The following is a 27057-nucleotide window of genomic DNA, read 5'->3' as shown; positions in this document are numbered from 1 at the left end:
AGAGATCGTCTCACATCTCCAGTCCCATGTTGCTTCAGTGCTATATTTTGGATGGAACGTATATTTGAGGCTTATATAAGTATGTTTAAAGGACAACCGACGTCTCCGGACAAGTTGTGTCCATAATTTGTAAAATGGCTTCAAATGACTTCTACTGAGCGCATTTTACAAAGATTCCATTGCATATAGCTATATTTTACGTTTTAAAACTCGCACTGAATATTCCGGAAGTCTTGTTTTTGAGTTGGTGACGAGTCCGTACGTGACGTCACTGAAGGAACGCCCCTGACTGAAAAAAAAAGGACACATTGTAGCAGTCCTTCCATCACGTCAATGCATTTTGCTGTACTTGTTTGGTCTGAAAACGTCATGTTGCACCAAAAAGAGGAAGAAGAGGGCGACAAAGCTCCATGTAAGGAATTTATCAGCCCGTGGAAAACGAGCTGATTAATTCCTCACACGGAGCTTGGTCGCCATTTTCTGCCTCTTTTTTGGTGATACATTTCCCCCCAATGTTGCCTCAAAATGGCACGGAATAAATACTTTGATCGATTGCAAACATGTATGCTTTCCTCTTCAGAACTATTTGAATCATATTCATAACAGGATGTGTAACAAGAAAGCATCTTCTCCGAAACTGAAACCATTCTTTTGATTCTAGGGCAAGGCAAGACGTCTTGCCGTGAAACCACGAACATGGGGGCGGGACTTTCTGAAAATGCCCAATTCGCAGCTCAATTTTTTTTGCAGATTTTGGACACTTTAAGTCATTTTTTATTGGTGTTTTGCATTTGACTAAAAATATCATACTGCGTGTTTTGGGTATTTTAGATGCTATCAAACGTTTTTCTGATGTCAGTTAGGAAACAAAAAAGTGATGTCGGTTGTCCTTTAAGGTCCTGGTCTAATTGGACCTCAAAGTCGGCGCCTTTCACGTGGCAAATTCAGATCCCACACCCACGTGGGTGTGAAGGGTATAGCTGGTCAACTTGATTGCGCTTTTGAAGCACCTAAACTGCTGCTCTGGTCAGTTAGCAAGCATCTGAAATTACACCTCTACCGTCCCACGGTGCCTGGCCTACTCGCTTCAGAACAGATGAAGCCTAGAAATGATGAGAGGGGGAAACTTCTCCTGCGGCTTCAACCAGCAGTCAAATTACATACCGGCATTTTTTTTTTTTTTTTTGGGGGGGGTGGATAGGAACACTTAGCAAAGCCTTTCCATGGACACATGCTGCTCCATCTTCAACATGTGGAACATTTGATGACGCCACCGCAGAAAAGTTGAAAAACATTCACACAAAAGTCATTCACATTCACATCGATGGACAATTTCACGTTAAAGTAGCTAATATGTCCGTTTTTGGAATAGATGTGAAAGCCAGTGAAAAGCCAATCAAGCACACATGGGAATCACACAGAAGGACACAATCAAACAACCAAATCAAGAACATGCGAGGCAGATATACACACCGATAAAGCGCTGATCAGACCTCTGGCAATATTTTTCCCTTCCACAAAGATGCTTTCTTGTCACTCATCCAGTTCTGAATATGATTGAAATAGTTCTGAAGAGGAAAGCATAAATGTTTGCAATCGATTAAAGAAGTAATTCTGTGTCATTTTGAGACATCTGGACTGAAATGTAGCGTCCCAGAAAATGCACAAGATGGCGCCCAAGCTCCGTTGGAAATGGGCTGATTTGTCTGCTGGGAATTTGTGTCAACTAGTATCAAATAGTAGTCTTGGGGCAAACACACGATTCACCATCGCGTTATTTATCTGTTTTCCTTCTAATCTCACCATCAACACAAAGTTTTCAGACCAAACAAAGTAGCCAAAACGCATTGTGTGTTGATTTCTCGGTCAGGGGCGTTCCTTCAGTGACGTCACGTAGAGGATCGTCACCAACTCTAAAACAAGACTTCCTGAATATTCAACGCGAGTCTTAAAAGGTAAAATAGAGCTATATGCGGTGGAATCTTTGTAAAATACGCTCAGTAGAAGTCATTTGAAGTGATTTTACAAATTATGGATGCAACTTGTCCGGAGGTGTCGGTTGTCCTCTATGTGGCCTTCTCTCAGGACTTCCTGTGCGCCGCCACAAATGAGGTCGCTCAATCTGTGACTAAGTATGTTATCAGGTCATCACCGACTGCAATTATACATTTCATTAGTTTCTATACTTAGAGCGCCACTTCTTTGGTGGCGGACCTGCAGTCAGCCGTCATAATGTTTTTTTTTCCAGCATGCAATGTTGCAATGCAATACATGCATACATCATGCAATACATGCATACATACATCAATTTTAGACAATGGATAGACAAGCAAGCTACAGACATTTTTGCAGAGAAACAATTTAAAAGTACTATGTACATACTATGCTGTTTTTTGAGAACATATGGTAAAAGTGTCCTTGAGAGTTTTGAAAGGCGCTTAGAAATTAAATGTATTATTATTATTATTATTATTATTATTATTATTACACTGAAGATTATTATTAGCATTGTTATGTGTGTTACTCTTATTTTTATTTTTATTATTATTATTATTATTATTATTATTATTATTGTTGTTGTTATTATTATTAATGGTGTTGTTATGTTTGTTATTATTATTATTAGTATTATTATTATTGTAATGTGTCCTTGAGACTTTTGAAAGGCGCTTACAGATGAAATGTATTATTATTATTATTAGTAGTAGTAGTAGTAGGAGTAGTAGTAGTGGTACTAGTAGTAGTAGTAGAAGCAGTAGTATTAGTATTAGTATTACTATTACTATTACTATAATATTTATTCATATTACTGACATTATTATTATCATTATTATTATTATTGTAATGTGTCCTTGAGACTTTTGAAAGGCACTTACAGATGAAATGTATTATTATTATTATTATTATTATTATTATTAGTAGTAGTAGTAGTAGTAGTAGAAGCAGTAGTATTAGTATTAGTATTATTATTACTATAATAATTATTCCTATTACTGACATTATTATTATTATTATTATTATTATTATTGTAATGTGTCCTTCAGACTTTTGAAAGGCGCGTACAGATGAAATGTATTGTTATTATTATTATTATTATTATTAGTAGTAGTAGTAGTAGTAGTAGTAGTAGTAGTAGTAGTAGTAGTGGTACTAGTAGTAGTAGTAGAAGCAATAGTATTAGTATTAGTATTACTATTACTATAATATTTATTCCTATTACTGACATTATTATTATTATTATTATTATCATCATCATCATCATTATTATCATTGGATTGGATTTGTCTTTATTAGTCTCGCAGTGGAGAAATTTACATTTCACAGCAGCAAAGTCATGAAGGTTATTATTATTATTAATAATATTATTATTAAACATATTCACCCAGCTCCTTGGACTGTCTTGTTGATGTTGAGTATTGATTGTGCCATCATTTTAACCCTTTCATGGACAGCAGTCACTACATTGCAAAAGTCTATCATATTTTCAGGTTACGGATTATCATTATTGGTGTATAAAATGTTTGATGCTAGCAAAGAGAAATTACTGATCATCACCCAAAATACATTTGGGACATAAAAAGTCATGTGTGGCTAAGATTTGCCGTTCGTTATTGGATATCTTGAAAAGACTTTCTACTTGTAATAATATATATTATTATTGATATAATAATATATAATATATTGTTGTTGAGACAGCTGTTGTCGTGCCCGTTCTCTCGTCCAGCCTTCGGGCGCCTGACCCCGCTTTCCTGTTTTCTCTTTCTAACTTCCTTCTCTACTCCGACTTTGTGATCTCTGTCACAAATCAAGCCGCTCGGGTAGAAGCTTCTTTTTTTTTCCGCCTCAGGGAGGGATTTTCCCTTGGCTTCATCTCATACTTGCTCATGTGGGGTTCAGTTGGTTTTCATTTCGACATATTTATATGAAGAGGGTGGTTCTTGAACTGCTCCAAGCGTTAAACGACAACCGACACCATTTTTTTTGTTTGCTAACTGACATCAGAAAAACATTTTATAGCATCTAAAATACCCAAAAACACGCAGGCTGATATTTTTAGTCAAGTGAAAAACACCAATAAAAATGACTTCAAGTGTCCAAAATCTGCAAAAAAATTGAGCTGCGAATTGGGCATTTTCAGAAAGTCCCGCCCCCAGTTCGTGACATCACGCCATGACGTCTTGCATTGCTGGAGAATCAAAACAATGGCTTCAGATTCGGAGGATATGCATTCTTGTTACACATCCAGTTATGAATATGATTCAAATAGTTCTGAAGAGGAAAGCATACATGTTTGCAATCGATTAAAGAATTTATTCCGTGCCATTTTGAGGCAACATTGGGGGGAAATGTCTCACCAAAAAAAGGCAGAAAATGGCGACCAAGCTCCGCGTGAGGAATTAATCAGCCCGTTTCCACAGGCTGATAAATTCCTTACATGGAGCTTTGTCGCCCTCTTCTGCCACTTTTTGGTGCAACACGACGTTTTCAGACCAAACAAGTGCAGCAAAATGCATTGACGTGATGGAAGGACTGCTACAATGTGTCCTTTTTTCGGTCAGGGGCGTTCCTTCAGTGACGAGTTTCAGAAGGTCCCGCCCCCTTGTTCGTGACGTCACGCCAAGACGTCTTGTCTTGCTCTAGAATCAAAACAATGGCTTCAGATTCGGAGAAGATGCTTTCTTGTTACTCCTCCAGTTATGAATATGATTCAAATAGTTCTGAAGAGGAAAGCATACATGTTTGCAATCGATTAAAGGAGTCCTCGCATATCAATTCGAGCCGCCAATGACAGCAATGTACCACCCACGTGAAAGACAGCGTAATAATCATACAACATGTCTGAACTTCCCGAGTGTGCACGTGCTTCTTGTGTATGCGCAACAGTTCCGAGGCTTACCTCTTCCACTGTGCTCCAAAGTGAACTAAGCTGGTAGTGGGGGATCAAATTAGCCCAGCGAACAAGACTTGAGGTGTTAAGTGTACCCAGAGACTACTAAAGTAGTAAAAAACAGTTACCAGGGGTTCTCAAAAATACATATTTCGAGCAATTATACGCATTCAACTTGCTTTTTCTTGCTCCCTAATGGGAAAAATATGTCCATAAAAATTGCCTTTGCATAAGCGTAATATGGACAAATTTCTCTTGAGAACAAACAGTGATGCAGATTGGCACTAAACGTTCATTGAAAGAGACTTCCTAATGAATTGTGGGATTTTTCTCGTTGCAGGTGTCCCAATACTTTTATGCTAAGCACGTTGAGTAGATTTATCACCTTGAGCGGTTTGTGGTTTGCAACACATTTAGCACATGTGCCGTTGAAGAGTTCTCCACATGCCAACTGGCACATTTGTCCCAACTTACGAACAAGATACGTCATAAGGTGAATTTGTTCGTAAGTTGCTTCAGTGCTATATTTTGTATGGAATGTATGTTTAAAGGACAACCGACGTCTCCGGACAAGTTGTGTCCATAATTTGTAAAATGGCTTCAAATGACTTCTACTGAGCGCATTTCACAAAGATTCCACCACATATAGCTATATTTTACATTTTAAGACTCGCGCTGAATATTCCGGAAGTCTTGTTTTTGAGTTGGTGACGAGTCCGTACGTGATGTCACTAAAGGAACGCCCCTGACCGAAAAAAAATATACCAGTACTCCCATCACGTCAATGTATTTTGCTGTACTTGTTTGGTCTGAAAACCTCGTGTTGCACCAAAAAGCCGCCAGAAGAGGGCGACCAAGCTCCATGGAAGGAATTTATCAGCCTGTGGAAACGGGCTTCCGAGAGAACGAACGCTGATGCGAATGGCAAAAAAAAATGTTCTTTTTCCTGTGACTGTATAGTGTCCTTAAGAGTTTTGAAAGGCGCTTAGAAATTTAATGTATTATTATTATTATTATTATTATTACATAAATATTTTTAAGGCTTGTTTAAGTAACCTGTATTGGTTTGTACTGAAAAATAAACATGTCATAAAATATTTGCTCTATAAAGTTGTGTACATGTACAACTGGAGAGAATAATACATATTTTCCTAAAAAATGTTCGTATGTAACATTGTTCATAACTCGAATGTTCATAAGTAGGGGAACATCTGTACACACAAACGTAGCTTAAAAAACACCTTATTACAAGGACCAGGACTGGGCAGATAAAGTAAACCGTTTTTTACCGGTTTGACCAGACATCTGTCCCTCCCCCCAACCACCAGCACACCCTCCAGGTGCACCCACTCTCACTGTGGACCCCCCCACCACCACCTCTGTACTCCTCCCACAACCAGTATCCAACAACAAACACCTCCCGTCTCAACCAATACCATCCCTCCAATCCCCAGTCTGTCTCCCGAGGCCCTGCTCTGACCAGCTGTGTGACATTGCCCAGAACAAGTCCAACCTGACCTCGACGCTGAAAAGAGTTCCACAGCTGTGGAAAACTTGAGGCCTCGTCCCAGTGCCCAAGATCCCCCAACCCAAAGTATAATACCGTAGCACAAAAAGTGAAAGTGAAAGTGAAAAATTCTATTTTATGGGCACCTGGGAACGGATTATTCTCATTTTAATGGTTTCCTATGGGAAATTTATTTTTGGGATACACATTTTTCACCTTACACACTCTGTCTGGGAACCAATTAAATTCGTAAGCCAATGTATCACTATATGTGGTTGTATGGTGTGCCTAAATTGTGTGTACCCCGCCACCCCCATTAAACACACACTTTCACGGGGAGGAATCCTTTTCAGGGTTTGGGGGCGGCACGGACAACGGGGGGGGCGGGGGGGACAGGTTTGCATTGAATCTCATATGCTGGAATTGCCACAACGTGCACGCGCCCATCGTGGGGGAATGTAGCATGGTGCGCGTGGCCGGGACAAAGAACTCGTGCACAAGGTGCAATTCATTCAAACGGTGTTATTGTTTTTATTTATTTATTGAGGGGGGGCGGTTGATGTATTTCTGTGTGTGGGGGGGGAGTGTGTATATGCGCATACAGCCAGATGCTCAGTTCACACACTCACATTCAGCTAATTGCACAGGAAGAAGAACCGGTCGATGTCGGAACAAAAAGAAATTCAAGAAAATGCTTACCTCAGACGAGCTGCCGGGCGATGGGGGATGTTACCACGATCGTCCGGAGAGATGTGGTGGTCGTGGGGGGAGCGAGTGCCGGGTGATTCGGTTGTTCCTCCGCGGATACCTGCGAGCAGAGCCGAGGGTCCGCGTTGTCTGCCTGTCACATACTTGCTCCTGGCAATGCTGGACCCGTTTTCTTTTCTTTCGTTTTTTTTCTCTTCTTTTTTTTTGGGGGGGGGGGGGGGGTGGGAGGTGGGCAAGCACATCTGAGTTAGAGGGGCGGAGCCGCCGGGGAGCTGCACAAAAGCGACATACGAAAAGGGTTTCACGGTGGGTGAAAACAGTCAGGGTCGTTCGGGATATATTGGAGAAAATATTGAAGTCTATTTGGATTTATTTACTTGTTTATCTGTATTTGTTTCTGTGTGTGTTTGGGAGCTAACAATAGAAATCATAGAAATAATGTAATGTGCATGCCAAACCTCTAGTTGGCAGTGTTTTATTTTATTTTATTTCACCCTCCTGTTGTAGTGATGTGACAATTGTTTTAAATAATAATTCCTCACACATTTTCTCATACCATATTAAAGGACAACGACAACATTTTTTTGTTTCCTAACCGACATCAGAAAAACGTTTTATAGCATCTAAAATACCCAAAGTACGCAGGCTGATATTTTTAGTCAAATGCAAAACACCAATAAAAACGACTCAAAGTGTCCCAAAACTACTTCAAAATGACCTCAGAAAGTTTCAGTTTCAGAAGGTCCCGCCTCCTTGTTCGTGACGTCACACCAGGACATCTTGCCTTGCTCGCGAATCAAAACAATGGCTTCAGAGAGTTCAGATTGGGAGAAGATGCTTTCTTGTTACTCATCCAGTTATGAATATGATTCAAATACAGTAAAGTCTCGTTATATCGATATTCAAGGGAGTCCGAAAAAATATCGATATAACCGGGACTATCGATATATCCGATATCGATATAACGAGACTTTACTGTAGTTCTGAAGAGGAAAGCATAAATGTTTGCAATCGATTAAAGAAGTGCTTCCGTCTCATTTTGAGGCTATCTGGACTCCAATGTAGCGCCCAGAAAATGCACAAGATGGCGCCCAAGCTCCGTTGGAAATGGGTTGATTTGTCTGCTGAGAATTTGCGTCAACTAGTATGAAATAGTAGTCTTGGTGCAACACACAACGATTCACCATTGAGTTATTTGTGTTTTTTCCCTGTAATTTCGCCATCAACACGGATCATCACGAAGTTTTCAGACCAAACAAAGTACCCAAAATGCATTGCGTGTCGCTTTCTCGGTCAGGGGTGTTCCCTCCGTGACGTCACGTCACGTCACGAATCATCACCAACTCGAAAACAACGTAAAATATAGCTATATGCCGTGTAATCTTTGTAAAATATGCTAAGTAGAAGTCATTTGAAGTGGTTTTACAACAAAGACAGCTTACACAGACGCTTTTGTGTTTATTTTGTTAGATTTGTTTGGTTAAGTAGTGAAAGGGCACCATTGGTTATGTAATGCCTCCTACGTGGAGCGCCATCACTTTTTTTTTTTAATTAAAAGCAGCCAACAATCGTAGTCATGCAGTTGTGCTTTGTATGCTGTAGTGACAGTCCAGGTTGTCCAAGATTCATAACCAAAACAGCTCCTCGTTTTCAATTAAAACAATTTTGATTTCAATTCTTTTGGTAAATTAGGATTTACGATCGAGTTCCGTTCCGACTATACGGTCGTAAGTCGAAATGGTCGTAAGTCGAAAAGCCATTCAAAATGTTGAATAGAGACTCTGAGGCTAAATGACTCACAAACCCTCCCTCTCCGGTGCCATTACGCGGTCGATTGCTGTGCGGGAGTGAGACGCTCGCTGGCTGGCCAAAATTGTTGTACACGTTGCCAGCCTGCTAGCGCGTTGCGATGCCAGGCGTAGAATACAAAAAAAATTAAATAGGGTCTGGAGGTCGTGGTCATAAATACGGGTGGTGGTAAGTCGAGCTGGTCGTAAGTCGGATGTTACCTGTTTTGTGTAAATGGGTGAAAAAGAAGTTGGTTTTGTTGTCCGGGAGCTCTGGCAGGGTCTGGCCATGAGCTCCGTCAGGGTTTGGCCATGAATGTATAGCAGAGACTGAATGTCCCGCTCTTTTTATTTCTTCAACAGAACTTGGCAGCACACAAGATGGAAGACATGATTGAACTCTGAATTGACTTCAATTTGGCACACAAGAAGTACCCCCGGACTTTGGTGGCACCCCCCCCCCCCCACCTCCATCCCATCTTCTCCTGTTTATTTTCTCACGGCTCATTTGTCACTTCCAAACTTTTCTCCCCCCCCCCCCCCACATCTCTTTTCTTCCGTTTGTCTCTTTTACGTCTGTGTAAGCTCTCAGTCGCACAGGAGTGGTCCATCGATGAGAAGGTTTCTTCAGCAGTCATCTGTACTTCTTTGAAGGCATTTCGCTTCTTATCCAAGAGGCTTCGTCAGCAAACTAAAATCTTTTGCTGGTAGTTTGGCCCTATTAATATATATCCCGACTGTCCAGACGTGGCGGTGCCAGACCTTGCTATGATTGCTCCCTGCTCTCAGGTTGAAGGGAGCAGAGGACTACTCCCTGCGGCTACACTGATTACTTCTATTGTCCTGCCTGAGTATGTGTCTACGACTGGCCTGATTGCCGCATCCGCTCCGGTATCACCTCATCAGCATAACTAAGCCTATGTTGCCGAAGAAGTCCGTTGTACAAACCTCACCCCACCATGGCTATTTAGAAACGTCCGACACCTTCAAAGAAGTACAGATGACGGCTGAAAAAAACCTTTTCATCGATGGACCACTCCTGTACGACTGAGAGCTTACACAGAGCTAAGGACTGACATTTTACAAACGAAAGATTTAGAGCGAAACAATGATGGCCCGGTGACTATAGTAGCCTTTTGAGAATAGCAGGGTTAATTTACGCGACTAATGAAGTGATGCCACAGATGTCAGCGCTATAATTAAGTGCCGCAAAGCAAATGTCGGCTGCTTGACCTTGCCATTATCACACGGAAACAGGTAGCGGCGTTTGGCGCTTCGGCGTTCACCCTCATTTGACATTCGGCTTTAGAGTAGGCAGAAATGACTTACAATATGCAAATTAGATTCTTTAATTTTACAACACAGGATCAAGCGCAGTAGTACTTAGAGCACAGGTGTCAAAGTCAAGGCCCGGGGGCTAGATCTGGCCCGACACATTTTTATTTGCGTAGTAGTTTTGGCAAGTTCATACTGTCTCCTTGTTATCGAACGGATTCTTCTATTACAGACAATAGCTTTTCTGACATGTCTCAAAGCCGCCAAAATATGTCAGGTACAGTGATACCTCGGTTTACGAACACCTTGGCTTACGAACTTTTTGGTTTACGAACGTTAAATTTATGAAAAATTGACCTTGGCATACAAACAATTTTTCGGGATACACACGGAATTGCCACAATGAGTGATGTGTCGTTCGCGAACCGGCTTGTTTTGGTCCTCTATTCCCCGCCCCTAGTCGTCGGTTAAAGCCAGGTGATTGGTCAATAACGCAGCAGTGAAGGAGGGGGGGGGGGTTACAGACAGAGAGAGAGAGTGAATCCATTCTCCAAAAAAGAAAATGGCAGCCGACTGTTTTTGTCTTCTATTCCCCGCCAACAGTCTTCGGTTAAAGCCACGTGATTGGTCAAGAATGCACTAGTGAGGGGGTGCTTTAAACATTAAGGAGACAGGCAGACGACAGTGAGAGAGTTTCAACTTTGATAGTTCAAAGGCAGAGTGTCGACTGCAAGGTTAAAATTCCCATCAATCAGGCTCCACAAATAACCCGCACAAGCTACCTGTACACTTGATGCAAAAAGCTATCAACCCTGCTAAACAGAACACAATTGATGAGGAACTAGGTAAAATTATCGCAGAGAAAGCACCGACAAGGGATCATTCCTCAAGATGGTAAAAGAAGGTTACGTACCTCATCAAGTGTTTAATGCTGAGAAAACCAGCCACTCTATTCCATCAACGACCTTCACAAAGGTAAATAAAACGACTTTATTATATAGTACAGTTTATTTCTTGAATTATAATATCATAGCACATTTATTCTACACAAAATAAGGTTTATTTTGTGTAGTTTTAAGGCTTAGAAAATTAGAAATGTTTTATGGGGACCTGGGAACGGATTATTCTCATTTTAATGGTTTTCTATGAGAAATTAAATTTTGGGATCCACACTTTTCGCCTTACACACTCTGTCTGGGAACCAATTAAATTCGTAAGCCAAGGTATCACTGTACATCACTTGTGCCTGTGGACATGACACAATGGTGTCCGTTTGGCATGAAAGTAAGACGTGGCTGCTGCCGCCGTAGTTTGTGCAATTGTCGTCAGTGTGTTTTTGACTCCTTCCCCTTAATTGCCTCATCAGTAAATGTCAAACGCTCAAATGAGTGCGCTATCTCGATTTATTCAGTCGTTTGCGTTCCAAGAGGCTCGGGCTGCCGCACGCTGCAATTACTGCCGCACGGCTACGGGCGCTCCCATCAACAATAAATTGGCTCGCAAAAAAAAAAAAAAAAAAAAAAGATAGATTTAAACCTTCGCTTGTTAACCGTAAGAGCAAAGTGCAAAGGCAGCTTGCACTTGAGTTTCCCAATGAGAAACAATATTGTGCTTTATTGTGACTTTTGTGATGTTTATACAGTGATAACTTGGCTTAGGAACTTAATTGGTTCCCAGAAAGAGTGTGTAAGGCGAAAAGTGTGTAACCCAAAAATTAATTTCCCATAGGAAACCATTAAAATGAAAATAATCCGTTCCCAGGTTCCCATAAAACACAGGTGTCAAAGTCAAGGCCCGCGGGCCAAATCCGGCCCGCCACATCATTTTTTTCGGCCCGCGAAAGCAAATCAAACTTGTTAAATTCCATGATGATTGCTAAAATCTGAGCCAAAATTTCATACTTTTGGATGTCAACCACAATAAAAGTCATTATTCTTGACTTCAGATTTGAAAAGGAGTTATTCATTAATTTGCTGTGTGCTCTACATGTAATATTTAAAGGGATTTAAACATTCTAATGGGTTCCCCAAATTCATAACGGCCCTCGAGAGGAAACCATAACTACAATGTGGCCCGCGGCAAAAAATGACTTAGACACCCCTGCCATAAAACATAATTTTCTACTTTTTAATTTTCTAAGCCTTAAAACTACACAATATATACCCTATTTTATGTATAATAAATGTGTTAAGGTATTATAATGAAATAAATAAACTGTACTGGAAATGAAGTTGTTTTATTTACCTTTGTGATTGTCGTTGATGGCTTGATGGAATGGAGTGGCCGGTTTCATCAGCATTAAACACTTGATGAGGAACGTAACCTTCTTTCTTTCTTTCACCATCTTGAGGAATGATCCCTTGTAGGTGCTTTCGTTGCGATAATTTTACCTAGTTCCTCAGCAATTGTGTTGTCTAGCTGGGTTGATAGCTTTTTGCATCAAGTGTACATATGGTTTGTGCGGGTTATTTGTGGAGCCTGATTGATGGGAATTTTAACCTTGCAGTCTATACTCTGCCTTAGAACTATCAAAGTTGAAACAAGTCCAAATGTCACTGTTTTCTATGCATTTTGTCAGTCTCTCTATATCGTTTACTTGTTAAACCACCTGCCCTCACTGCTGCGTTCTTGACCAATCACGTAGCTTCCTTTTTGCCATTTTTTTTTAGTGTCTTCTCCAACCACTGGTACCAAACTCTCATCACCTGCGTGATCAACCCTGGCGCATAACAGCATCGGCAAAGCTTTGCGTCACGGATAAAAACCGTATCTGAACACCTGCCCATTTCTCACACCGGGGCTGCTACGTTGCGTCTCGCAACTAATTGATCGCCATTAGTAACCCACAAAAGTGTGACGGTCTCCATGGTGACGCCGATGCACACAAGCGTTTCAGGCCTTATCTGAGCCATTGCGTGCCATCTGTTTGTCCTGATTGTACAATTTGACTGATTTCAAAATGGTCTGAGTGGACACCGCAGGTTCAACGCCCGGTAGCTGATTTCTGTGTGTGTGTGTGTGTGTGTGTGTGTGTGTGTGTGTGTGTGTGTGTGTGTGTGTGTGTGTGTGTGTGTGTGTGTGTGTGTGTGTGTGTGTGTGTGTGTGTATTTCTATGACTAGTCTTGTGAGGACCACTACCATTTTCTACCATCAGCGGTAGCCACACGCGGCAGCGTTCACTCAACCCAGAAGTAACTCCAATAGATAGAAAGCTAGCTAGCTAACTATATAGCTAATAGATCACTAGCTAGCTAGCTATATAGCTAATACATTTATTAGTCTTACAGTGGAGCTACATAATAGCTAGAGAGCTAAATAGCTAGCTATATAGCTAATAGATAGCTAGCTAGAGAGCCAGCTAGCTAGCTAGATAGAGAATAGATAACCAGTTATAGATAGAACAGTGGAACTCTGAAGTTGGACAGAGATCTTACTCCATTGGAGACTATCTGTAATAAATCTATCTGACCTTCTTCAGAGGTGTGCCCCCCCCTGCCCGTCTCAGCACGATGGTGGACAGGGCTTTCAGCTGCTCACATTGAGATGTGAGATCGATTCTCTTCCCACCTTCAAATCTCATCTCAAAAGCCACCTATTTAAAATGGCATTTTCTGTGTAGCTCTTTCTCTTGTTTCTATTTATAATTGTATTTTATTTATTGTATTCTATTTGTGATTGTATTTTGTTTATTATAGTACCTATGCTTGTCTGTGACTAAAGTGTCTTTGAGAGCGTTGAAAGGCCCTTAAAATAAAATGTATTATTATTAAATAAATAAATAAATATGTGTTAGCTAGTCTGCCTTGGAAAACACACAAGTGTGTGTGCGCGCCGGCCCTTTAAGAAAATCGCCTCCTCGGCCAGACGGTGAGGCTTCATCTGGTCCCCCATTTTTTTTTTTTTTTTTACACTGCATCTGCCAAGCGCCAGCTTGGAACTAGGTTGTTTCCATGGTGACCACTTATTTGATGGACAGGTCGGCGTATGACAGCCGGGATGCCGAGCGGGTGTATACGTTGGTCTTAAAACGAATATGGGCTCGTTTTGACGAATCAACAGTGAAAAGGACATTTATTGACATTTACAGATTCAAACGGACCTGATTGTGCGATGCGTGTCTTTTCTTATGTAATCCGCTTCCAGTTTAGTTACAGTCAAGGTGTTCTCGCCGACATGTGCCTTTTCAAGACGAGTGCAGTGTGTCATTCCATAATGTGCGCTACTCACGCACATTTCCAAAACGCTTTAAAGGACAACCGACATCACTTTTTTTGTTTCCTAACTGACATCAGAAAAACGTTTTATAGCATCTAAAATACCCAAAATATGCAGTATGATATTTTTAGTCAAATGCAAAACACCAATAAAAATGACTTAGTGTGCTGAAACTGCAAAAAACTGAAACAGGAAGTGGCCAGTTTCAGAAGGTCCCGCCCCCTTTGTTCTTGGTGTCATCCCAAGACGTCTTGCCTTGCTGGAGAATCAAAACAATGGCTTCAGATTCTGAGAAGATGCTTTCTTGTTACTCATCCAGTTATGAATATGATTCAAATAGTTCTGAAGAGGAAAGCATACATACTTGCAATCGATTAAAGAATTTATTCCGTGCCATTTTGAGGCAATAGGGGGGGAAATGTAGCACCAAAAAGAGGCAGAAAAGGGCGACAAAGCTCCGTGTAAGGAATTAATCAGCCCGTTTCCGCAGGCTGATTAATTCCTTAGACGGAGCTTTGTCGCCCTCTTCTGCCTCTTTTGGTTGCTACACGAAGTGTTCAGAGTCACGAGAGTCTTTCACAAGAGTTAATAAAACCACTTTATTATACTGTACAGTTTATTTCTTTAATTATAATACCATAACACATTTATTATTACATAAAAATATATATGCAGAAGATATATATTTTGTGTAGTTTAAAGGCTTAGAAAATTAGAAAGTAGAAAATTATGTTTTATGGGGACCCAGGAACGGATTATTCTCATTGTAATGGTTTCCTATGGGAAAATAATTTTTGGGATAGACACTTTTCGCCTTACACACTCTGTCTGGGAACCAATTAAGTTCTTAAGCCAAGGTATCACTGTATGTCAAATAAATGTACCCTGTATAGGTTTTTGGTCGATACAGTAAGACTCAAAGCAACGTTTTGTCAACAAAATGCGGAGATTGGCGAAAGGTGCAACACGAGAGCTCCTTTGGGTTTGTCTGCTTTTCCTCTTGGAGTCTCATGACCTCAACACTTTGCACCATTTTATGTTCGCGTTGACCTTGGAAAAAAAATACAGAAAGCTTAGGGGAGAAATTGAGTCGCATGAAAGAGCAGTTGGATGAAAAGAACATTTCCCGGAGGGTGCGCCTGATACACCTCCACATGCAGGCGCCATGGGGAGGAGGCCGAACAAGCATTCTTGTTTGGATACAAAAAAAAACAATACAAAACAATGGCTTTTCTTCTGACTGTGTTTTTACCCAAGTGTGTGTGCACGCATGTATTTATTACACTTCATTTACACAGTGGTTTTGCAAAAAAAAAAAATGGATTGTTTTTCACAGCAGAATACAGCGATATTTTGGTTTACGAACTTAATTGGTTCCTAGACACAGTTTGTCAGGTGAAAAGTGTGTATCCCAAAAATTAATTTCTCATAGGAAACCATTAAAATGAAAATAATCCGTTCCCAGGTCCCCATAAAACATTTCTAATTTTCTAAGCCTTAAAACTACACAAAATAAACCTTATTTTGTGTAGAATAAATGTGCTATGGTATTATAATTCAAGAAATAAACTGTACTATATAATAAAGTCGTTTTATTTACCTTTGTGAAGGTCGTTGATGGAATAGAGTGGCTGGTTTTCTCAGCATTAAACACTTGATGAGGTACGTAACCTTCTTTTACCATCTTGAGGAATGATCCCTTGTAGGTGCTTTCTCTGCCATAATTTTACCTTGTTCCTCATCAATTGTGTTCTGTTTAGCTGGGTTGATAGCTTTTTGCATCAAGTGTAAAAAAAAAAAAACAAAGATAGATTTAAACCTTCGCTTGTTAACCGTAAGAGCAAAGTGTAAAGGCAGCTTGCACTTGAGTTTCCCAATGAGAAACAATATTGTGCTTTATTGTGACTTTTGTGATGTTTATACAGTGATAACTTGGAATACGAACTTAATTGGTTCCCAGAAAGAGTGTGTAAGGCGAAAAGTGTGTATCCCAAAAATTAATTTCCCATAGGAAACCATTAAAATGAAAATAATCCGTTCCCAGGTTCCCATAAAACATAATTTTCTCCGTTCTAATTTTCTATGCCTTAAAACTACACAAAATATACCTTATTTTATGTATAATAAATGTGCTATGGTATTGTAATTAAAGAAATAAACTGTGCCGTATAATAAAGTCGTTTTATTTACCTTTGTGATGGTAGTTATCAATGGATGGTAGCAATGGTCGACTTAGCGTAATTGATGGGGAATAAGAAGTTATCATTTTTTTAAAGTTTCATGCTGTTATATGCTAAGTGGACATGTGTGACTTGAATACACAATTGAAGCGCAGACAACCTGGGGTCAATCTGAGGTCAACAGACACAGCAAGTTAAACTGTCATCTTCATCTAGGAAATCTGGCCTTGGACAGAATTTAGGATTTGGGGAGCTCCTTATCACAGAAGTATTTTACGACTTGAAACTCCTTCGCAGGAAGAGCTCATTAGCCAGGTTACAAATTTATCAGTCGATGGAAAGGACAATGTTTTATTACTTACTTTGTTTGTGCTTAGAACTCAAGACGTGTGGTATTCTAATCAAGAAAACTATGTTTTACTAATGTATCACTTTAATTTGCATATACTCGCAATAAATAGCTTGGCAGAGGGCTGCAGAATTCAGGCGGCTGTCATGAATGGCTGCATCTCCTGCCGGCAGTTTGAGTCGTTGTCCACAGTGTCCGATCGAACATCTCTGACAGTAATATATATCTATATACAGTAAAGTCTCGTTATATCGATATTCAAGGGAGTCCGAAAAAATATCGATATAACCGGGACTATTGATATATCCGACCCTGTTTGCATGTAATTTTCTCCGTGCATGCATAGAAATAGTATCGATATAACCGGGACTATCGATATATCCGATATCGATATAACGAGACTTTACTGTATTTATATATTGCATATATATATATATGGCATTTGTGACATATGTAAAAAAATCTATAATAAAGCTATATTATGTATATAAAATAAATTATTTGTACATTGTTTTCAAAAAATATGTTAAATGACTGAAATGAGTACCTAAATCATCTTACGAGAAAGCCATCGTGTGGAATATCAAATCTTCCTCGTGTTCTCTTGACATTTTTTAAGACAATCATGAACGATAACGTCTGAAAAGGCAGTTGGAGTTCATTGTGCCACGGTTCAAGGGATTCAAAGCGGGAACAAAAATATTTCCTCACAGGCAAGTGATTCCTTGGAGGATTGTTGGCACTTGTGTGGTTGCCACGCAACCAGGAAGGACTTTGCCAAGATCTAATTGTGGACTCAACCTAAATGTAAAAGCAAAAACCAATTGCGTTGCGTTGACTTGGGTCAGAAAAGACCAGCGAGCAGGCTCTTATTTCAAAGAATCTGCTGAATGATATTTTAAAGGACAACCGACGCCTCCGGACAAGTGTCCATGAGTTGTAAAAATGACTTATACTGAGCGTATTTTACAAAGATTCCACCGCATATAGCTATATTTTACGTTTTAAGACTCACACCGAATATTCAGGAAGTCGAGTTGATGACGATGCCTGACGTGACGTCACTGAAGGAACGCCACTGACCGGGAAAGCGACACACAATGCATTTTGGGTACTTTGTTTGGTCTGAAAACTTCGTGTTGATGGTGAAATTAGAAGGAAAACACACACACACACACACACACACACAAGACTACTATTTGATACTAGTTGACACAAATTCCCAGCAGACAAATCAGCCAATTTCAAACGGAGCTTGGGCGCCATCTTGTGCATTTTCTGGGACGCTACATTGGAGTCCAGACGGCTCAAAATGACACGGAAGGACTTCTTTAATCGATTGCAAACATGTATGCTTTCCTCTTCAGAACTATTTGAATCATATTCATAAATGGATGAGTAACAAGAAAGCATCTTCTCCAAATCTGAACTCTCTGAAGTCATTGTTTTGATTCTGGAGCAAGGCAGTGTGTGACCAATAGTGACGTCACGAACAAGGGGGCGGGACTTCCTGAATCTGCCCAGTTCCCAGTTCATTTTGTGGCAGTTTTGGGACACTTGAAGTCATTTTTATTGATGTTTTGCATTTGACTAAAAATATCAGCCTGCGTGTTTTGGGTATTTTAGATGCTATAAAACGTCTTTTAGATGTCAGTTAGGAAACAAAAAAAATGGTGTCGGTTGTCCATTAAGGCTGTAATCAGTCATGGCAAGCTGGAAATTATACGTATAACCACTTGGAAAGTCCTTGAAACTGCAGACAAACTATAGTGTCAAGCGCCATCTGTAAAAAATCTGATTAAAAGCTCCGTTAGTCATTGTGTTCCAAATGATTATGAACGTACTTGTTATTTTTATATATTGTTAGCCAATAGTTTGATTGGATTTTTTCGTGTGTTTTAAACAAGCTCATTAGTATTTTCATACATAGTTTTGATTAAGTCGTTTTTTCTCAAATGTAAAACATTTTTTCTCTCAGATGGCCTTGAAACCATATTTCACAATCACATTATTATTGCAGGACACACATAATAATAATAATAATAATAATAATAATAATAATAATAATAATAATAATAATAATAATAATCCATTTCATTTCTAAGCGCCTTTCAAAACTCTCAAGGTCACTTTACAGTCACACGATGAGTTTTTCTGTGGGTGAGTAGCGGCAGCCACACACGCCATGCATTCATTCAACCCGCAAGTAAGTCAAATAGATGGAAAGCTAGCAAGCTAGCTAACAGATAGCTAATAGATAGCCAGCTATTTATCCAGCCAGCCAGCTAAATAGCCATATTGTAAGTTAGCTAGATAGCCAGCCAGCCAGCTAGACAGCTAATAGATAGCAAATAGCTAGCTAGCCAGCTAATCTAACTTGGAATGCTCAGTTTGCCTGTCGGGCATGTTTTTTGGAACGTGGGACTAAAACGGAGTACCCAGAGAAAACCCACGAAGGTACTGGGAGAACTTGAGGGACAGACCCACGTCTGAGGGCAAGGTGCTAACCACTGTGAGCCACCAATGTGAAATATCTGAACAACACATCCATCCATCCATTTTGCGTACCAGGGTCGCGGGGGGTGTTGGAATCTACCCCAGTCATCTTCGGGGAACACCCTGAACTGCTGTCTAGGCAATTGGCAGGGCACACAGAGACAAACAACCACATCTAAGGACAGTTTTAGAGTGTTCAATCAACCCTGCCATGCATGTTTTTGGAACGTGGGAGGAAACTGGAGGACCCGAAGAAAACCCACGTGGGCCCGTGGAGAACATGCAAACTCGACACAGGGAGGCCGGACCGGGTCTTGAACTCACAACCTTTGCAGTGTGAAGCCGGCGTGCTAACCGCTCGACTACCGGCTTCTGAAGGTGAACTGTACCCTTTTTGTCAAAATAATTTGGTGAGACCTGCAAGTTTTACTCTACTTGTGTACTCCCGCCAAGGTCTCTCTGTCGCTCAGCACGGGAGTGGGTCGTAATCAGTGAGGAAACAAGCTATAATCAAGTTGACCTTGACGGAAAGAAAAACCAGCAGACAAAAGCCTTTAATCAGACATGCTGGAGGAGACGGACGGAGACATGTTTGGTGGATATGAGCCATTAAAGGACAACTGACGCCATTTTTTTGTTTCCTAACTGACATCAGAAAAACGTTTTATAGCATCTAAAATACCCAAAACACGCAGGATGATATTTTTTAGTCAAATCTAAAACATCAATAAAAATGACTTAAAGTGTCGCAAAACTGCCAGAAAAATGAGCTCGGAACTGGGGATATTCAGAAAGTCCCGCCCCCTTGTTTGTGACATCACGCCAGGATACTCCTTCACAAACTGCCTTGCTCCAGAATCAAAACAATGGCTTCAAAGAGTTCAGATTGGGAGAAGATGTTTTCTTGTTACTCATCCAGTTATGAATTCAAATGGAATTGATTCAAATGGTTCTGAAGAGGAAAGCATAAATGTTTGCCATCGATTAAAAAAGTCCTTCCGTGTCAATTCGAGCCGTCTGGACTCCAATGTAGCGTCCCAGAAAATGCACAAGATGGTGCACAAGCTCCGCTGGGAATTTGTCAACTTACACCTTCGTCATATTTCTAGCTAGCCCTAATAGATGGCTAGCTAGAAAGCCAGCCAGCTATATAGCTAAAAGATATAAAGATACGTAGCTTGATAGCCAGCTAGAAAGCTAGCCGGTCAGCCAGCTAGATAGCTAGCCAGCTAGATAGCTATCAAGCTAATAAATAGCAAATAGCTAGCTATGTTTTAGTCCTTTTCATCCAAATCAATTCAATCATTTCACACTTGTGCACTTCCTGTCAGGTTTCCAATCGTTTCCATCGCCTTCTGCGATTTGGGCTTTTCTCGAGAATTGTCATTTTGGTTTGAAGAAGTCGGAAATCGGCCAATCGGCGGACAATTCTCCTCCCTGTGGCGTTAGTGCGTTTGAAAGGAAAGCGACTGACATTTGTTCATAGGATGGTCAAAATCAATCCTCCCTGGAACAAAATCATATTTATGAATGAAAAAGAAAGTAGTAGAAGATGTGTTTTTCTTTGGCCTCGGGAGGTCTACGCTCTACTGTCCTAGTTTTTCGCAAACGTGGCCAAAATATGCGCAGTTGTTGTCATGTTGGGTGTGATGAATAAATTGTTTCCACTATCTTTTTATAGCTTTGATAAAAAAAGCTGACAGCTTGTTAAACTGTCATTTTCATCTAGGAGATCTGGCCTTGGACAGAATTTAGCACTTGGGAAACTACTTTATCACCGAAGCAATTTACGACTTGAAACTCCTTCACAGGAAGAGCTCATTAGCTAGGTTACACATTTATCAGTTCATGGAAGAGACAATGTTTTGTTGCTTACAGCTATTCGTGCTTAGTACTTAGTGTGGTATTCTAATCAAGAAAACTATGTTTTACTAATGTATTACTAAAATTTGGATATACTCTCAATAAATAGCTTGGCAGAGGACTGCAGAATTCAGACGTCTGTCATGAATGGCTACGTCTCCTGCCGGCAGTAAAAGACAATCTTTCTGGGTCCGAGCCTTCGTCCACAGTGTCCGATCGAACATCTGACAGATTGCTAAAATCTTATCCAATTTTTCCATTTTTTTTTCAATCATTCTGCTTCCTTCTTGTTTTTTTCATTCCTGTCTCTCTGGTGAGGAAAGAGTTAAAGGCAAAATACTGGGAGCACTTGAGCATAGAGGACTCCTCTTGAATGCCAAACAGTGTTCAAGTAGAGCACTGAAGCACAGAACTTATACGCAGCAGGGGGTGTATTTGGCACTGAAATGAAAATTCTTGAGTGAATCAGAAAACCCAAAATAAGGAAAACAAAAGTCAATTACTGTCACGATTTGCAAGGTGGAGGGTGTTGGTAGACCCCCCAAAACGCAGGCAAGCGAGAGTAGCAGGGTGTATTTAACAAATTGTATTAAAATAAAGTCAGCAGGAACAAAATCTAAAACATCAAAGTTATCCCAACAGAAATGTCCAAAGTATCAAATAAAACCATGAGTAAAACATGACGTGGCGAAACCAACCTGACAGGGCGAAACAAACAATGACTTGACACTGTATGGTCGTGTCGGGAGTCCTTTAAAGATCCACCATTTTGTTTGCTAACAAGGCTAATGCCATTTTGTTTCTAAAGGCTGATTTTTTTTTAGTCAAATGCAAAACACCAATAAAAATGACATAAAGTGTCCCAAAACTACTTCAAAATGGCCTCAGAAAGTTTTTTGCAGATTTTGGACACTTTAAAGGACAACCGACGTCTCCGGACAAGTTGTGTCCATAATTTTTAAAATGGCTTCAAATGACTTTTCCACCACATATCGCTATATTTTACGTTTTAAGACTCGCGCTGAATATTCCGGAAGTCTTGTTTTTGAGTTGGTGACGAATCCGTACGTGAGGTCACTGAAGGAACGCCCCGGACCGAAAAAAAAAGGACACATTGTAGCAGTCCTTCCATCACATCAATGCTTGTTTGGTCTGAAAACCTCGTGTTGCACCAGAAAGAGCCAGAAGAGGGCGTCCAAGCTCCATGTAAGCAATTTATCAACCTGTGGAAACGGGCTGACTAATTCCTTAAAGGAGCTTTGTCGCCATTTTCTGCCTTTTTTGGGTGCAACATTTCCCACCCCTGATGCCTCAAAATGACACGGAATAAATTCTATCGATTGCAAACATGTATGCTTTCCTCTTCAGAAGTATTTGAATCATATTCATAACTGGATGTGTAACTAACTGGGGGCGGGACCTTCTGAAACTCGGCAACTCCGGGTTCATTTTGAAGTCGTTTTGGGACACTTTAACTCATTTTTATTGGTGTTTTGCATTTGACTAAAAATATCATACTGCGTGTTTTGGCTATTTTAGATGCTATAAAACGTTTTTTTGATGTCAGTTCGGAAACAAAAAAGTGACGTCGGTTGTCCTTTAACTTCTATTTTGTTGTTTTCATCATCATCTCAGCTTACGACCCTGCGAAAGTTGACTTTGTGGTGTTTGATTCAAACACTTTTGTCCTTGTATACAACAGACGCGTATGTGAAAGTTGTTGGAAAAGCACTCACGCAGACATCCAAGCATCACTCAGCAGGCCTCCTGGCATTGTGACAACACATCGCCATCAAGATTTCATGAAGCAGCAGTAGGGGATGCCGTCTGCGAGCCTTTAAATCTTTTAACATTGCTATTTTTTTACTGCGATGGCGGGAAGTGAGTGTTTTCCTGTCCCGTTCACTGAAAAACTGATCCTGTGACTATAAAGTGACCTTGAGAGTTTTGAAAGGCGCTTAGAAATTAAATGTATTATTCATTATTGTTATGTATTTGCAATCTATCTCGCTAGCTGGCTATTTAGCTCGCTATATATTAGCAGTCTAGTTAGCTAGCTAAATCGATCGCTGGCTATTAGCTGTCTATTAGCTAGCTAGCTTTCTATCTATTTTGAGTTACTTCCGGGTCGAGTGAACACTGGCGCGTGTGGCTGCCGCTGCTCACCCACAGAAAAACTTGTGTTGTGACTGTAAAGTGACCTTGAGAGTTTTGAAAGGCGCTTATAAATAAAATGTATTATTATTATTATTATTATTATTATTATTATTATTATTATTATTAATCCACCCATTTAATAACAATAAATTACATTTAGGTAGTACAGCGATAAAGCATGTCCATTCTTGCCGTCTTTTCAGTGAAAATGAAACTTAAGAAGCTCGGAAAGTAAAACTTGTACCGGAAGTGACAACAACCCAACTTAATGTCAAAAAATAAAAAATAAAATAAAGCACGGCCATCTGCTGGTCAACTATGGGATAGCAGTTATAGACAAACGTATCGACAGCATTTACAACGCTTGCTTTTACATTAAAAGTATCAAAGAGCATCCATTCATCATGCAATTTCACATTTGAGGAAACATATTTAACTAGAATGGTGTTTTTAAGCCATAGCACATCTTTTCCATCGAACAAAACGAGTTGAAAATGCAGGTGAGTAAAAGCTCATTTGTAACAATTAAGTGGCATGTTGTTTTTATAATCGTTTTTTTTACATTGTAAAATAACGCTATATTGTAACACATTGAAATCAACACCAATCCGATATTTTATCGTCTTTCGTATTTATACTCACTCATTGTGATAAACGAGTTGGAATGAACACCGATCTGATGTCCTGGCAGCAATCGATGAATGACACAGGAAGCTCTTCATCCACAGCTCTCATTCTTTCTGTTGTTATTTTTACAGCAGTTGTGAGATTTCTTGAATCGCATCGTGTCAATACTTTTTATTTATAATGAATGGCTTCACAAGCATGAAGTATGAATTGCTCTGCAACGTTTTTTGGATTTAGCCAAATGTTCAGTCACAATAACGAGTGATGTGTCGTCTGCGAACGAGCCGGTATTTAGAGCCGGATCTCTAAAGTGACCAAAGAGAGCCGATTCCGACCAAGGAGCCGGAAATGGGAACCGACTTTTTTATCCTCTATTCCCCGCATAATGTTATTACATTATGCTGTTATTATTATTAAATGATATTTTTTAATAGTTGGTATGATAGAATTATTAATATGAAAAGCCAATTAGTGACAGCTGATCATCAGACCAGAGTAACCAAAGGGAAAGTGAACGTTAGTGGATTCTCTTTCCCCACATAAATAAAACCATATAAATTTACTTGATATAGTGTTTTTTTTTAACATGAGTAATTCATTTTTCATACAATTTTACATGATTTTTGGTAGTTAATTAATTTAAGCAAAAAAAAAAAAAAAAAAAAAAAAAAATCAGGAGCCATTTGGGAGCAAAAAGATCCGGATCTTCCTAGTGAGTGGAGCCAAAAGAACCGGCCTCTGAAAAGAGCCGGAATTCCCATCACTAATATATTGACTCTCGCCGGAAACTTGACTCGAAATATAAGCTAGCTGCTGCTGCTCCCTACCGGTTTGGAATGGTACTACATGATTACTATGCCAAGGGATTGACCGAACACATACATTGAACAACATAACAGGTATTTACATGTCAAAACTTTTAATGGGATACAATAAAAAAAGTTTACTAATCATATAAGGGAGATATTATCAATGCAGTATGAACAACTGTTTGTTCAGTTCATGAAAAATGAATAGTCACTTTCAGTTAATCACGCCACCAACATTAAGTGAATTGGTTCCCTCTTGTGGTCATCTTGCAGTACTACAACACACATCTTCGGGGAATTTTTTTTTCACGGTGTCGTAAATTCAGATAATAATAATAATAATAATAATAATAATAATAATAAATTTCATTTATAAGCGCCTTTCAACATTCTGGCAATATTCAAAATCTCATTTTTTAATTATAGCACGTTTAATACTTAATGAATGTATTTCGTGTGTATTTTATTTATTCGTGTTTTTAAGTCAAACCTGTTTTCACAAAACAAAATAAACTACAGTCATTTTGAAATATGAGGCTTGAATTCAACTCTGCCGGTCCCAAGCTCGGATAAATACAGAGGGTTGTGTCAAAAAGGGCATCCGATGTAAAAGCTTGGCCAAAGCAAACATGCGAATCAAATCTCTGAAGATGGAGGACACTGATTTCGCTGTGGCGACGACAACCGACACCATTTTTTTTTGTTTCCAAAGTGACGTCAGAAAAACGTTTTATAGCATCTAAAATACCCAAAACACGCACGCTGATATTTTTAGTCAAATGCAAAACACCAATAAAAATGAGTTAAAGTGTCCCAAAACTACTTCAAAATTACCTCGGAGATGTCGAGTTTCAGAAGGTCCCGCCCCCTTGTTCGTGACGTCACGCCAGAATACTCCTTCACAAACTGCCTTGCTCCAGAATCAAAACAATGGCTTCAGAGATTTCTGATTGGGAGAAGATGCTCTCTTGTTACTCATCCAGTTATGAATATGATTCAAATAGTTCCGAAGAGGAAAGCATACATGTTTGCAATCCATGAAAGGAGTCCTGCCATATAATTTTGAGACGTCAATGACAGCAATGTAGCGTCCCAGAAAATGCACAAGATGGCGCCCAAGCTCCGTTGGAAATGGGCTGCTGGGAATTTTTGTCAACTAGTATCAAATAGTAGTCTTGGTGCAACACACAACGATTCACCATCGCGTTATTTATGAGTTTTCCTTCTAATTTCGCCATCAACACAAAGTTTTCACACCAAATAAAGTACCCAAAATGCATTGTGTGTCGCTTTCTCGGTCAGGGGCGTTCCTTCAGTGACGTCACGTACGGACTTGTCACCAACTCAAAAACAAGACTTCCTGAATATTCAGCGCCCCGGTCTTAAAAGGTAAAATATAGCTATATGCGGTGAAATCTTTGTAAAATACGCTCAGTAGAAGTGATTTGAAGCGATTTTACAAAATATGGACGCAACTTGTCCGAAGGCGTCGGTTGTCCTTTAAGGAAAAAGCTGAAAGGAAAAGAAGAAAGACGAAGGCTTGAATGAAACAAAACTCTACAACCTCTATTTTTCGACAAAGGCAGATTTAAGATTTGTGAAAATCTAAATGTCAAACCATATACAAAAAGATCCTTCAGTGTTTGCAGACACCCGTTCATTTGTTTCTTAATTCACACGCAAATAAAAGTGAAAGAGAGTAACTATTAACACATTTGCACACAAACACATAGTGTTGGAAAACAAAAGTATATGAACATAGTAATGAGAAAAAATAAAGGTTCATTGTGTGGAAAAATAGATGAAATGCGATCGGAATCTTTATCAAAATAATGAGCGGACGTGATTGTAATACTGGCACCTTGAGTGAGAGTTCAACTCTTCACTCCTTTCAGAAATAGCAAACAATCAAACCTTCTTCAGAAAGAACTTTGTCTGCTTTAGGTTTTGGTCTTTGATGAAATACAGGGATACCTTGGCTTACGAACTTCATTGGTTCCCAGACAGAGTGTGTAAGGCGAAAAGTGTGTATCCCAAAAATTAATTTCCCATAGGAAAGCATTAAAATGAGAATAATCCGTTCCCAGGTCCCCATAAAACATAATGTTCTACTAAATAAGCCTTAAAACTACGCAAAATATACCTTATTTTATGTATAATAAATGTGCTATGGTATTATAATTAAAGAAATAAACT

General features: G+C 39.7%; 2 protein-coding genes across 2 annotated transcripts in view; one reads left to right on the top strand and one right to left on the bottom strand.

Moving 5' to 3' along the window:
- Positions 1 to 27057, top strand: part of tmtops2b (teleost multiple tissue opsin 2b) — a 210341-nt gene that overhangs the window by 60857 nt on the left and 122427 nt on the right. The window lies entirely within an intron of this gene.
- Positions 26429 to 27057, bottom strand: part of LOC148894913 (lysosome-associated membrane glycoprotein 1-like) — a 49398-nt gene continuing 48769 nt past the window's right edge. The window contains exon 7 of the transcript XR_016115717.1: positions 26429 to 27057. This exon is cut by the window's right edge and continues 111 nt beyond it. The gene's annotated coding sequence lies outside the window, so the exon portion shown is untranslated.

This window comes from Hippocampus bargibanti, linkage group LG08, assembly GCF_051943395.1.
Source record: "Hippocampus bargibanti isolate YZ-2025 linkage group LG08, ASM5194339v1, whole genome shotgun sequence".
Taxonomy (NCBI): Eukaryota; Metazoa; Chordata; class Actinopteri; order Syngnathiformes; family Syngnathidae; genus Hippocampus; species Hippocampus bargibanti.
This window is presented reverse-complemented; position numbering and strand designations above follow the sequence as displayed.